The following is a 14457-nucleotide window of genomic DNA, read 5'->3' on the forward strand; positions in this document are numbered from 1 at the left end:
TAGTTAGCACTGCCACATGGTAATACAGTAGCGTTGTAGTTCCTGCAGTTAGCTACACTGCCACATGGTAAAACAGTAGCGTGTATTCCTGTAGTTAGCTACACTGCCACATGGTAAAACAGTAGCGTGTAGTTCCTTAGTTAGCTACACTGCCACATGGTAAAACAGTAGCGTGTAGTTTCCTGTAGTTACTACACTGCCACATGGTAAAACAGTAGCCGTGTAGTTCCTGTAGTTTAGCTATACACTGCCACATGGTAAAACAGTTGTGTGTATGTAACTGTATTACTTTGTGTCCGTCCCCTCGCCCGCCCCGGCCTCGAACCAGGGACCCCCTTGCACATCAACAACAGGCACCCACGAAGCATCGTTACCCATCGCTCCACAAAAGCTCGGCCTTGAGGGCAAGGGAACAACTACTCAGGTCTAGAGCGAGTGACGTCACGATTGAAACGCTATTAGCGCGCACCACCGCTAACTTCTAGCATTACATCGGTTACATGTAGTTCCTGTAGTTAGCTACGCCGCACATGGGAAAACGTAGCGTGTAGTTCTGTCAGTTGCTACACCGCTACATGGTGAACAGTAGCGTGTATTTGCCTGTAGTTAGCTACACCGCGACATGGTAAAACAGTAGCGTGTATTCCTGTAGTTAGCTACACCGCTACATGGGAAAAACAATAGCGTGTAGTTCCTGTAGTTAGCTACACCCGCTACAGGGTAAAACAGTAGCGTGTAGTTCCTGTAGTTAGCTACACCGCTACATGGTAAAACAGTAGCGTGTAGTTCCTGTAGTTAGCTACACCGCTACATGGTAAAACAGTAGCGTGTAGTTCCTTGTAGTTAGCTACACCGCTACATGGTAAAACAGTAGCGTGTAGTTCCTGTAGTTAGCTACACCGCTACATGGTAAAACAGTAGCGTGTAGTTCCTGTAGTTAGCTACACCGCCACATGGTAAAACAGTAGCGTGTAGTTCCTGTAGTTAGCTACACTGCCACATGGTAAAACAGTAGCGTGTAGTTCCTGTTAGTTAGCTACACTGCCACGTGGTAAAACAGTAGCGTGTAGTTCCTGTAGTTAGCTACACTGCCACATGGTTAACAAGTAGCATGTAGTTCCTGTAGTTAGCTACACTGCCACATGGTAAAACAGTAGCGTGTAGTTCCTGTAGTTAGCTACACTGCCACATGGTAAAAACAGTAGTGTGTAGTTCCTGTAGTTAGCTACACTGGCCAATGGTAAAACAGTAGCGTGTAGTTCCTGTAGTTAGCTACACTGCCACATGGACAGTAGCGTGTAGTTCCTGTAGTTAGCTACACTGCACATGGTAAAACAGTAGCGTGTAGTTCCTGTAGTTAGCTACACTGCCACATGGTAAAACAGTAGCGTGTAGTTCCTGTAGTTAGCTACACTGCCACATGGTAAAAAGTTGTGTGTATGTAACTGTATTACTTTTGTCCGTCCCCTCCTCCCCGCCCCGGCCTCGAACCAGGGACCCCCTGCACACATCAACAACTGCACCCACGAAGCATCGTTACCCATCGCTCCAACAAAAAGCCTCGGCCCTTGCAGGGCAAGGGGAACAACTACTTCAGGTCTCAGAGCGAGTGACGTCACCGATTGAAACGCTATTAGCGCGCACCACCCGCTAACTAGCTAGCCATTTCACATCGGTTACATGTAGTTCCTGTAGTTAGCTACACCGCAACATGGGAAAACAGTAGCGTGTAGTTCCTGTAGTTGGCTACACCGCTACATGGTGAAACAGTAGCGTGTATTTGCTGTAGTTAGCTACACCGCGACATGGTAAAAACAGTAGTGTGTAGTTCCTGTAGTTAGCTACACCGCTACATGGGAAACAGTAGCGTGTAGTTCCTGTAGTTAGCTACACCGCTACATGGTAAAACAGTATTGTGTTGTTCCTGTAGTTAGCTACACTGCCACATGGTAAAACAGTAGCGTGTAGTTCCTGTAGTTAGCTACACTGCCACATGGTAAAACAGTAGCGTGTAGTTCCTGTAGTTAGCTACACTGCCACATGGTAAAACAGTAGCGTGTAGTTCCTGTAGTTGCTACACTTCCACTGGTAAAACAGTAGCGTGTAGTTCCTGTAGTTAGCTACACTGCCACATGGTAAAACAGTAGCGTGTAGTTCCTGTAGTTAGCTACACTGCCACATGGTAAAACAGTAGCGTGTAGTTCCTGTAGTTAGCTACACTGCCACATTGGAAAACAGTAGCGTGTAGTTCCTGTAGTTAGCTACACTGCCACATGGTAAAACAGTAGCGTGTAGTTCCTGTAGTTAGCTACACTGCCACATGGTAAAACAGTAGCGTGTAGTTCCTGTTAGTTAGCTAACACTGCCACATGGTAAAACAGTAGCGGTGTAGTTCCTGTAGTTAGCTACACTGCCACATGGTAAAACAGTAGCGTGTAGTTCCTGTAGTTAGCTACACTGCCACATGGTAAAACAGTAGCGTGTAGTTCCTGTAGTTAGCTACACTGCCACATGGTAAAACAGTAGCGTGTAGTTCCTGTAGTTAGCTACACTGCCACATGGTAAACAGAGCGTGTAGTTCCTGTAGTTAGCTACACTGCCACATGGTAAAACAGTAGCGTGTAGTTCCTGTAGTTAGCTACACTGCCACATGGTAAACAGTAGCGTGTAGTTTCCTGCAGTTAGCTACACTGCCACATGGTAAAACAGTAGCGTTGTAGTTCCTGTAGTTAGCTACACTGCCACATGGGTAAAACAGTAGCGTGTAGTTCCTGTAGTTAGCTTACACTGCCACATGGTAAACAGTAGCGTGTAGTTCCTGTAGTTAGCTACACTGCCACATGGTAAACAGTCGTGTAGTTCCTGTAGTTAGCTACACTGCCACTGGAAAACAGTTGTGTTGTATGTAACTGTATTACTTTTGTCCGTCCCCTCGCCCCGCCCCGGCTCGAACCAGGGACCCCCTGCACACATCAACAACAGGCACCCACGAAGCATCGTTACCCATCGCTCCACAAAAGCCTCGGCCCTTGCAGGGCAAGGGGAACAACTACTTCAGGTCTCAGAGCGAGTGACGTCACCGATTGAAACGCTATTAGCGCGCACCACCGCTAACTAGCTAGCCATTTTCACATCGGTTACATGTAGTTCCTGTAGTTAGCTACGCCGCAACATGGGAAAAACAGTAGCGTGTAGTTCCTGTAGTTGGCTACACCGCTACATGGTGAACAGTAGCGTGTATTTGCTGTAGTTAGCTACACCGACATGGTAAAACAGTAGCGTGTAGTTCCTGTAGTTAGCTACACCGCTACATGGGAAAACAGTAGCGTGTAGTCCTGTAGTTAGCTACACCGCTACATGGTAAAAAGTACGTGTAGTTTCCTGTAGTTAGCTACACCGCTACATGGTAAAACAGTAGCGTGTAGTTCCTGTAGTTAGCTACACCGCTACATTTGGTAAAACAGTAGCGTGTAGTTCCTGTAGTTGGCTACACCGCTACATGGTAAAACAGTAGCGTGCAGTTCCTGTAGTTAGCTACACCGCTACATGCCAAAAAAAGTGTTATTAACCTTTCTGAACCACCCATCCCGGATCCGGGATAATTGTCATCAGAAACGCTGACTAGCATAGCATAGCATAGCGCCACAGGTAAATAATATTACTAGAAAATATTCATTTTTATGAAATCACAAGTGCAATATTGCAAAACACAGCTTAGCCTTTTGTTAATCCACCTGTCGTCTCAGATTTTGAAATTATGCTTTACAGCGAAAGCAATACAAGCGTTTGTGTAAGTTTATCGATCGCTCGACAAAACAATAAGTACACTTAGCATCAGGTAACTTGGTCACGAAAATCAGAAAAGCAATCAAATTAATAGTTTACCTTTGATGATCTTCGGATGTTTTCACTCAAGAGACTCCCAGTTAGACAACAAATGTTCCTTTTGTTCCATAAAGATATTTTTTATATCCAAATACCTCTGTTAGTTTGCTGCGTTATGCCCAGGAATGCACTGGAAAGAGCGGTCACGACAACGCAGACAAAAATTCCAAATTATATCCATAATGTCCACAGAAACATGTCAAATGTTTTTTATAATCCATCCTCAGGGTGTTTTTCAAATATCTATTCGATAATATATCAACAGGGACAGTTGGCTTTTCACAAGGACCGGGAGTAACAATGGCTGCCTTTATCTTTTGCACACAACTCACTCTGAGAGGCCCCACCTATCCACTTACGCAATGTGGTCGTTCACGCTCATTCTTCAAAATAAAACACTGAAACTATGTCTAAAGGCTGTTGACACCTTAGGGAAGCCATAGAAAAAGAAGTCTGGTTGATATCCCTTTAAATGGGCAATAGAGATGCATAGGAACAGAGAAGTTTCAAAAACAGGGGCACTTCCTGATTGGATTTTCCTCCGGTTTTCGCCTGCAATATCAGTTCTGTTTAACTCACAGACAATATTAAGACAGTTTTGGAAACTTTAGAGTGTTTTCTATCCTAATCTGACAATTATATGCATATTCTAGTTTCGGGGGCTGAGAAATAGGCAGTTTCAAATGTGTACGTTTTTTAGCCAAAAACGAAAATACCGCCCCCTAGTCTGAAGAAGTTTTAACTACTGAAAACAATACCTAGATGTGTAAAAATGCAGTTATATTACTAGTTGAAATACATGTACTGTAGTTCACCACTCACCAATACTGCAGGTGATGTAACTACTATACTATCATCAGCCATGTAAAAGCAGCAAACATACTGTATATGTACAGACCGACACCGGAGATGAGAAGCAGGGACGGGGAGTCAACATTTAATAAGGAGCAGACATGAAACTAGACAGGTACACTGGCAACACAACAACATTCGACAAATCAATGCAGCAGCAGGGAACAGAGATGGGGAACTGACAAATATAGGGAAGGTAATAAACAGGTGATTGAGTCCAGGTAATCGCTGATGCGCGTGACGGGGGGAAGGCAGGCATGCGTACTGATGGTGGCAGGAGTGCGTAATGCTGGGGGCCTGGCGCCTTCGAGCGCAAGGGAGGGAGAGCGGGAGCAGGCGTAACAGTATATTCAAGTTCCTGAGTGCAGGGCCGGCTCTAGCCATTTGGGGGCCCTAAGCAAGATTTGGTTGGGGGGGCCTCCACCTTACGGCAAAACATTTAAGTTGCCCCCCTCCTGATGGTGAAAAAAAAAAAATGTTTTAAAGATAATTTCCTGCAATTCTACACTTTTCTACACAGGAGCCCGGTCGATATTCGGTCAAGATTACTACAAGTTTAGATAGCTGACTAGACTAACTACCAATCTAAAAAGTGTTAGCTGACATGGCTAATTGGGTGACTATCAGTGTTTGACATGAGGTTTCCATTGATCAAGGTTAATTTGAGAAAAGCAATGTTGCAACAACAAAAAAATCTTGCAACGTGTGCAATAGAAACGGCAGATATAGGAGAAATATTCWAAAAATTTACACCAATTTGTATCCATTCGACAGGGGGGTGGTTTTTATTTTGTGAAAATAGATTTATTGCAATAAATGATGATTGAATTGGCGTTTTTCTAATAGGTACATGGGTCCATTGGACTGTCACCGAAGTCGGTCGAAGTTGGTCCCTCTCCTTGTTCGGGTGGTCGACGTCACCAGTCTTTTAGCCATCGCCGCTCCACCTTTCATTTTCCATTTGTTTTGTCTTGTTTTCCCGCACACCTGGTTCACATTTCCCTCATCAGAGTATATTACCCTCTGTTTCCCCCATGTCTGTGTGTGGAATTGTTCTTTGTGTAGGGTGTTACGCTACAGGCTGGCTTGCGCTAGGTTTGTTTCAAACCTAGGTTTGTTTGTTTTGTTTAATACGGTTCATGTTACCGTGGTTGTGGTTTGTGCTGCCTCACCTGTGCCTTTGGGCCAGGGTGTATATTAAAGTTCTCCTGTTATCACGCATCTCTGCTCTCCTGCGCCTGACTTCCCGGCAACCAGTCACTCACCCCGTTACAGGGACGTGTCATCTCCTAACTATGAAGGTCCACTCCACATTTAATGATAAATTCCTGCTGGAAAAATAAAACATTTGAACTGTAAAAAACATTTTTCTTTGCAGAACAGCGATTGTCCTGACTTTCAAGAATTCCTGAATTGCTTCGCCTTGCATTTCTGATTGGCTGTATGCATGTTTCACCATCCAATTATTACAGATCTACAGGAGTGCAAGTATCACCGTGGCGATACATTGGCACTTGAGAATTATTAGAATACGGCAAATATTAGTCAGTTATTGTATTCTAGCCATGCTGGCTTTCACTGCCTACCTGAGACATGAAAGAGATAGGTGGGAGGGCGAACAGGCTGTCGTCAATTTATTAATGCACAATTTGCCTAAATGGATAATGGAAACACTTTAACCACTTAATTTTTATTAGTCACTGTGGGTTTTTGCTAAAATGTAAAAAAAATTCTGTGTGATGTTATTAACATCCAGCTGCTTTTATCAACACAAGGTAGTTAAATGGGAACACACTGCAGCAGGCAATTTATTTGCATCTATTTTCTTGCAAACTTTCTAAATGTAGAAAAACATTCTCTGGTATTATGTATTTTATTAGGATCCACATTAGCTGTTGCGAACGCAGCTACTCTTCCTGTGGTCCACGCAAAACATGAAACAAGGACATTAATAGACAGCTCAAGAACAGAACTACTACGTTTAAAAAAACGGCACACGATATCTAGGTCAAATAGGTGAGAGGCGTTGTGAGGTGTTGCTTCATTCTGTTTTTTCAAAACCAGGTTTGTTTTTCATTTGAGCAATATGAGATGGAAGGGAGTTCCGTACAATAATGGCTCTATATAATACAGTATGCTTTTCTGAATTTGTTTTGAATTTGGGGACTGTGAAAAGATCCCTGGGCAGGTTCATGGAAACTGCTACTGACTGACATAGCAAGAGAAAAACTGCTGATGAACAACCACATGTTTAAATTGCACCTTGTCCGTTCTACTATTCTTACTCTCAATAGTATGTTGAGAACCCGACTGGGTTCCTTAAAAAAGAAAAGGCTTGGTGTGGCCGGGGGCTGTAGCAGCCGTGGGCCCCAAGCAACCGCTTATGCTGCTTATGCCTAGAAGGGGCCCCGAGTGTGTGTCTCTGACAAATATACAACGGCTATATTGTACAGTATGAGGTAAGACACTGTATGGGCCTGGGGGAGTGATAAAGCCACTATGTGTTGTGTCAACACCAGCTTGGTATGCAAATATTGTTTACATTCAAGGGTTGTACAGTTAAACAGCTGTTCTTGAAATAACCATGTATCCCAACCAGATGAACTGTCCTCTCTGCATAATCAGAACATGATTATATACATTCTGGTGCAGAAGATAACTGAGCTTGCTAAAGAGTTTCTTGATTGATAGGAGTGTAAAGAATGTATCTCGGTTTATTTGGGTCTGATTTCTGTATTTGTTAAAATCCCTTTCCTCACCTCGTCGCCTTGAAACCAAAAACAAGACAGAATGTTTGGCAGAAAGGACTCTGTTGGGACACTGTAGAGGGAACAACGGTCCCCTAGAGCTAGTGTTTGTAACTGAGGTTGGTACATTGTATTCCATTTTCTAACCATAAACAAATGGAAGATCCGCCTGAGGAGTCTCACCTTCAGGAAAGCCTGTTTTGGATTAATCAGATTGACTGTCTGGTTTCCACCAGATGGGACAGAAGCGTCTTGTTTCGGTGTAATAATAAATATAACTATTATATTATATATAATATGATAAATAGGCTGTCACCCCCATGACATAAAAAATTACAAAATGTAGCATAGCAAAACATAACATAGCATAACATAATGTAACGTAGCATAGCATAACATAATATACTGCAGCGTAGCACAATAAAACATAACATATAACATAACATAGTGTAATGTAATGTAGCATAACATAACATAACTTAGCACAGCATAGCATAATGTCACGTAGCATAGTATAGCATAAAGTATCATAGCATTACATAACATAACTAGCACAACATAACGTAGCATAACATAATGTAGCATAACACAGCATAACGTAGCATAGCATAAGATAACATAACATAGCGTAATGTAGCCTAGCACAAACAAACATAGCATAGCATTTTTTTGCGTGTCAAAAAAGAAACACATCAAATAACATAATGTGATGAGTCAAATAAGCTTGTTGACTAATCAGGACATGAATATGTCATTTTGGAGTCAGTTTTACTGCAAATAAGAATAGAAAAGAACAACGCCAAAACAGCTCAAATATGTGACTCTCCCAATACTTTTGTAGCTCACAGTAATGTATTTTCTTAGTCCAAGTAGAGTGGACCAGCACCTTATCTGGGGTCTGATGAACAACCCCCCCCCCCCCCCCCCCCGCTCCATTCCAGACGGATGTGCTTAGATTTTTCTTCAGAATGATTCCTCCTTGGGATGGAAGCAAATTAAGACAAACCTCTTGTCAATTCCCATTCAAAGGATCTGCAATCTCACCGAAAGAGAGAGAGAGAGCGAGAGAGAGAAAGAGAGAGGGGGGGGGGGGGTGTTTGTGCAGGAATGCGTGCGTGTGTTGGTGCATAGGGTTGTAGCTAGCGTTAGCTGCATACCTTTGAGGGTCTTTTCATGTGAAGGCACAGTCCTGTGGGCTAATCAATCCTACCTTGATGTGTGAGCACAGATCCAGGGAAGACGAGAGGATTACCAATCAGCTGACTCCGTGTTTTGTTCCTCAGCTCAGCCATCAAAAGGAGGGGCAGAGAGTGTAAGCTAATTTGACAGGAAGGAGAAGACCCAAGACTGGAGCTGCTTCCCAAATTACACCCTATTCCCTGAATAGTGCACTCCTTTCACCAGAGCCCTATGGTCCTGGTTAAAAGTAGTGCACGGAATAGGGATTAAGGTGCCATTTTGGATGCAGACTGACGTCGGCCCACGTCTTGGGCCTGCCTGTCACTTACGAGCAACTCGTATCATCTTATACCTACATGCATCGACACACAAATGTCTCACAGTGTAGTTAGACTGCTCCAGATCAGACGTCATCCAAACTTTCTTTCATCAACACCATGAAAAAGTTTTTTCCTCCTCCTCCTCCTCCTACTTCCTTTCAGTTCCTTCTTTTTTTTCAATTTCCCTCACTTATCACGTCTCCCCGTCTGTTCCTTCTCAAGAATTGCTTCTGTCTAAAACCTGCATTCTTAAATAAAGTAGACACCAGTCAAGATAACTTTTTACCAGAACATTGATCTAGACATTTTCCATCTATTTTCGTTTTTCTTCACAAACTATTTCTCCTGTTGTACTTCTATATAGATATTTAACGAGCTGGCGATGGTGTCAAACTGATCTGAACTCATAGACACACAAACGTGCGCACACACACACGTGCGCACACACAATACACACACACACACCACAACACACGCACTACACACACACACCACACACACACAACACACGTGTCCATAGAGTAGTAGCCTGGTACAATAACCCCTAGCTGTCTCCAGAGAGTCAGAACAGAGCATTGTGACAAAATTTTACCACAATGAAACAGCTGCTCTCCTGACCTCCTCTCTCCTCTCTTCTCTTCTCTCTCTGCTCTCTCTTTTCTCTCTCTCTCTCTCTTTCTCTCTCTCTCTCTCTCTCTCTTCTCTCTCTCTCCTCTCTCGTCTCTCTTTTCTCTCTCTTTCTCTCTCTCTCTTTCTCTCTTTCTCTCTCTTCTCTCTTTCCTCTCTTTCTCTCTCTTCCTCTCTCTCTCTCTCCTTCTCTCTCTTTCTTTCTTTCGCTCTCTCTCGCTCTCTCTCGCTCTCTCTCGCTCTCTCGTCGTCTGTCTCTTCGCTCTCTTCCGATCTCTCTCGCTCTCTCTTCGCTCGTCTTCGTCTTTTCTCTTTCTCTTTCTCTCTTTCTCTTTCGCTCTTCTCTCTCTCTCTTCTCTCTCTTTCTTTCTTTTTCTTCTTTCTCTCTCTCCTCTTTCTGTATCTCTCTCTCTCTCTCTCTCTTCTCTCTCCTCTCTCTCTCTCTCTCTTCTCTCTCTTCTTCTCCTCTCTCTCTTCTCTCTCTCTCCTCGTCTCTCTCTTCTATTTCAAATCAAGGGCTTTAGTTGGCATGGGAACATATGTAAACATTGCCAAAGCAAGTGAAGTAGATAATATACAAAAGTGAAATAAACAATAAAAATGAACAGTGAACATTACACTCACAGAAGTTCCAAAAGAATAAAGATATTACAAATGTCATATTATGTATATATACAGGGTTGTAACGATGTGCAAATGGTTCAAGTACAAAAGGGAAAATAAATAAGCATAAATATGGGTTGTATTTACAATGGTGTTTGTTCTTCACTGGTTGACCTTTTCTTGTGGCAACAGGTCACAAATCTTGCTGCTGTGATGGCACACTGGTATTTCACCCAGTGATATGGGAGTTTATCAAAAACAGGTTTGTTTTCGAATTCTTTGTGGATCTGTGTAATCTGAGGGAAATATGTCTCTCTAATATGGTCATATATTTGGCAGGAGGTTAGGAAGTGCAGCTCAGTTTCCACCTCATTTTGTGGGCAGTGTGCACATAGCCTGTCTTCTCTTGAGAGGCAGGTCTGCCTACGACGGCCTTTCTCAGTAGTAAGGCTATGCTCACTGAGTCTGTACATAGCTAAAGCGTTCCTTAAGTTTGGGTCAGTCACAGTGGTCAGGTATTCTGCCACTGTGTACTCTCTGTTTAGGGCCAAATAGCATTCTAGTTTGCTCAGTTTTTTTGTCATTTCTTTCCAATGTGTCAAGTAATTATCTTTTTGTTTTCTTATGATTTGGTTGGGTCTAATTGTGTTTCTGTCCTGGGGCTCTGTGGTTTGTGTTTGTGTTTGTGAACAGAGCCCCAGGACCAGCTTGCTTAGGGGACTCTTCTCCAGGTTCATCTCCCTGTAGGTGATGGCATTGTTATGGACTGTTTGGGAATCGCTTTTTTTTAGGTGGTTGTGGAATTGAATGGTTATTTTCCTGGATTTGATAATCAGCGGGTATCGGCCTAATTCTGCTCTGCATGCATTATTTGGTGTTCTACGTTGAACACGGAGGATGTTTTTGCAGAAATCTGCATGCGGAGTCTCAATTTCGTGTTTGTCAGATTTTGTGAATTCTTGGTTGGTGAGCGGACCCCAGACCAACCATAAAGGGCAATGAGTTCTATAACTAATTCAGGTATTTTTAACCAGATCCTAATTGGTATGTTGAATTTTATGTACCTTTTGATGGCATAGAATGCCCTTCTTGCATTGTCTCTCAGATCGTTCAGAGCTTTGTGGAAGTTACCTGTGGCGCTGATGTTTAGGCCACGGTAAGTATCGTTTTTGTGTGTGCTCTAGAGCAACGGTGTCTAGATGGAATTTGTATTTGTGGTCCTGGTGACTGGAACTTTTTTGGAACACCATTATTTTGGTCATACTGAGATTTAATGTCAGGGCCCAGGTCTGGCAGAATCTGTGCAGAAGATCTAGGTGCTGCTGTAGGCCCTCCTTGGTTGAGGACAGATCTAGGTGCTGCTGTAGGCCCTCCTTGGTTGGTGACAGAAGAATCAGATCATCAGCAAACAGTAGACATTTGACTTCAGATTCTAGTAGGGTGAGGCCAGGTGCTGCAGACTTTTCTAGTGCCCTCGCCAATTCGTTGATATATATGTTGAAGAGGGTGGGGCTCAAGCAGCATCCCTGTCTCACCCCACGGCCCTGTGGGAAGAAATGTGTGTGTTTTGCCTATTTTAACCACAGACTTGTTGTTTGTGTACATGGATTTTATAATGTCGTATGTTTTTCCCCCAACACCACTTTCCATCAATTTGTATACCAGACCCTCATGCCAAGTTGAGTCGAAGGCTTTTTTGAAATCAACAAGGCATGAGAAGACTTTGCCTTTGTTTTGGATTGTTTGTTTGTCAATTAGGGTGTGCAGGGTGAATACGTGGTCTGTCGTACGATAATTTAGCAAAAAGCCAATTTGACATTTGCTCAGTACATTGTTTTCACTGATGAAATGTATGAGTCTGCTTTTAATGATAACGCAGATGATTTTCCCAAGGTTGCTGTTGACGCATATCCCACGGTAGTTATTGGGGTCAAATTTGTCTCATTTTTGTGGTTTGGGGTAATCAGTCCTTGGTTCCAAATATTGGGGAAAATGCCAGAGCTAAGGATGATGTTAGCGAGTTTTAGTGTAGCCATTTGGAATTTGTTGTCTGTGTATTTGATGCCTTTTTGGGCTGGAGGGTTTTTATTTTTTCTGTAGCTCATTCAAGGTAATTGGATAAAACGGATAAAACGTTAATGGCCATGGACCCAAAATATCGATGTTTTCTTCACCGAGCCACTTAGTTGTCACTTTTGCCTTATGGCAAGGTGCTCCATCGTGCTGGAAAAGGCATTGTTCGTCACCAAACTGTTCCTGGATGGTTGGGAGAAGTTGCTCTCGGAGGATGTGTTGGTACCATTCTTTATTCATGGCTGTGTTCCCAAAATTGTGAGTGTAAGCCCACTCCGGGGCTGATGAAGCAAACCCCACAACTGATTGGTCTCAGGGCATGCTTTAACTGTTGGCATGACCCAGGACTGATGGTAGCGCTCACCTTGGTCTTTCCCGGACAAGCTTTTTTCTGGATGCCCCAAACAATCGGAAAGGGGATTCATCAGAGAAAATGACTTTACCCCAGTCCTCAGCAGTCCAATCCCTGTACCTTTTGCAGAATATCACTGTCCCTGATGTTTTTCCTGGAAAGAAGTGACTTCTTTGCTGCCCTTCTTGACACCAGGCCATCATCCAAAAGTCTTCGCCTCACTGTGCATGCAGATGCACTCACACCTGCCTGCTGCCTTTCCTGAGCAAGCCCTGTACTGGTGGTGCCCCGATCCCACAGATGAATCAACTTTAGGAGACGGTCCTGGCGCTTGCTGGATTTTCTTGGGCGCCCTGAAGCCTTCACAACAATTGAACTGCTCTCCTTGAAGTTCTTGATGATCAATCTTACTGGCAGCAATATCCTTGCCTGTGAAGCCCTTTTTGTGCTAAGCAATGATGACGGCACGTGTTTCCTTGGAGGTAACCATGGTTGACAGAGGAAGAACAATAATTCCAAGCACCACCCTCCTTTTGAAGCTTCCAGTCTGTTATTCGAACTCAATCAGCATGACAGTGATCTCCAGCCTTGTCCTCGTCAACAGAGAGAATCACTGACATGATGTCAGCTGGTCATTTTGTGGCAGGGCTGAAATGCAGTGGAATTTTTTGGGGGGGATTCAGTTCATTTGCATGGCAAAGAGGGACTTTGCAATTAATTGCAATTCATCTGATCACTCTTCATAACATTCTGGAGTATATGCAAATTGACATCATACAAACTGAGGCAGCAGACTTTGTGAAAATTATTATTTGTGTAATTCTGAAAACTTTTGGCCACGACTGTACTACTGCCAAGAGATGAGCTATAGGTGTACCTACCGTAGGAGTCCCCTCGAAGCCTACCATTGACTATGTACATACCCAGCATGCGACAGAGCTGCAGGAGGTGTGACCCATTTTTGTTGGTTATGTTGTCATAGTTGTGCCTCGGGGGGCATATGAGGGAGGGAATGCTGTCACCTCCAGGCAGGTGTTTGTCCCACTGTGTGCTGAGGGTGTCAGGTTCTTGTCCGGTTCTGGCATTTAGGTCGCCACAGACTAGTACATGTCCCTGGGCCTGGAAATGATTAATTTACCCCTCCAGGATGGAGAAGCTGTCTTCATTAAAGTATGGGGATTCTAGTGGGGGGTATAGGTAGTACACAGGAGGACATTGTTCTCTGTTGAATTTCTAGCCAAATGTAAAATGTTCCTGTTTTGATTAATTTAATGGAGTGAGTTTGGTCTGCTCTATACCAAATTAGCATACCCCCTGAGTCCCTTCCCTATTTCACTCCTGGTAGTTTGGTGGATGGGACTACCAGCTCTCTGTAACCTCCTCTATACGAGGTTTCTTGTAAGATGACAATGTCTGTATTTCTGATTGCTTTGATGAAGTCCAGGTTCCTGCTCTTTAGGCCAAAGGCAGATGACCTCAGGCCTTGGATATTCCAGGATGAGATTGTGAAGGCTTTGTGTTCCATAAAGTGTCCAATGTTGTTGGTTGTGTGGTTTGGCCTCAGGCCACTAAGTGTGACCAGAGCCTGCTGAGCATCTGGTACATGCCATTGGCTTGGGCTAGTGTAAGAGTGGGGTTTAGGCCTGTTTGCCCGCTCACGGCCTGGGCGTATGTGTGACTTCCATGTTGAGGCCCTCTTTGCGGGGGTTGGCTGCATGAACTGGGCAGGAGGGGCATAGGTCTGATCTGAGGGGGCCTAAATGGGGTGTGGTTATGGTTGACTTGGGGGGTTGTTGATTGGTTGGGGTGGGGATGTGGA

Source organism: Salvelinus sp. IW2-2015, linkage group LG11 (assembly GCF_002910315.2).
Source record: "Salvelinus sp. IW2-2015 linkage group LG11, ASM291031v2, whole genome shotgun sequence".
In the NCBI taxonomy this organism is placed as follows: Eukaryota; Metazoa; Chordata; class Actinopteri; order Salmoniformes; family Salmonidae; genus Salvelinus; species Salvelinus sp. IW2-2015.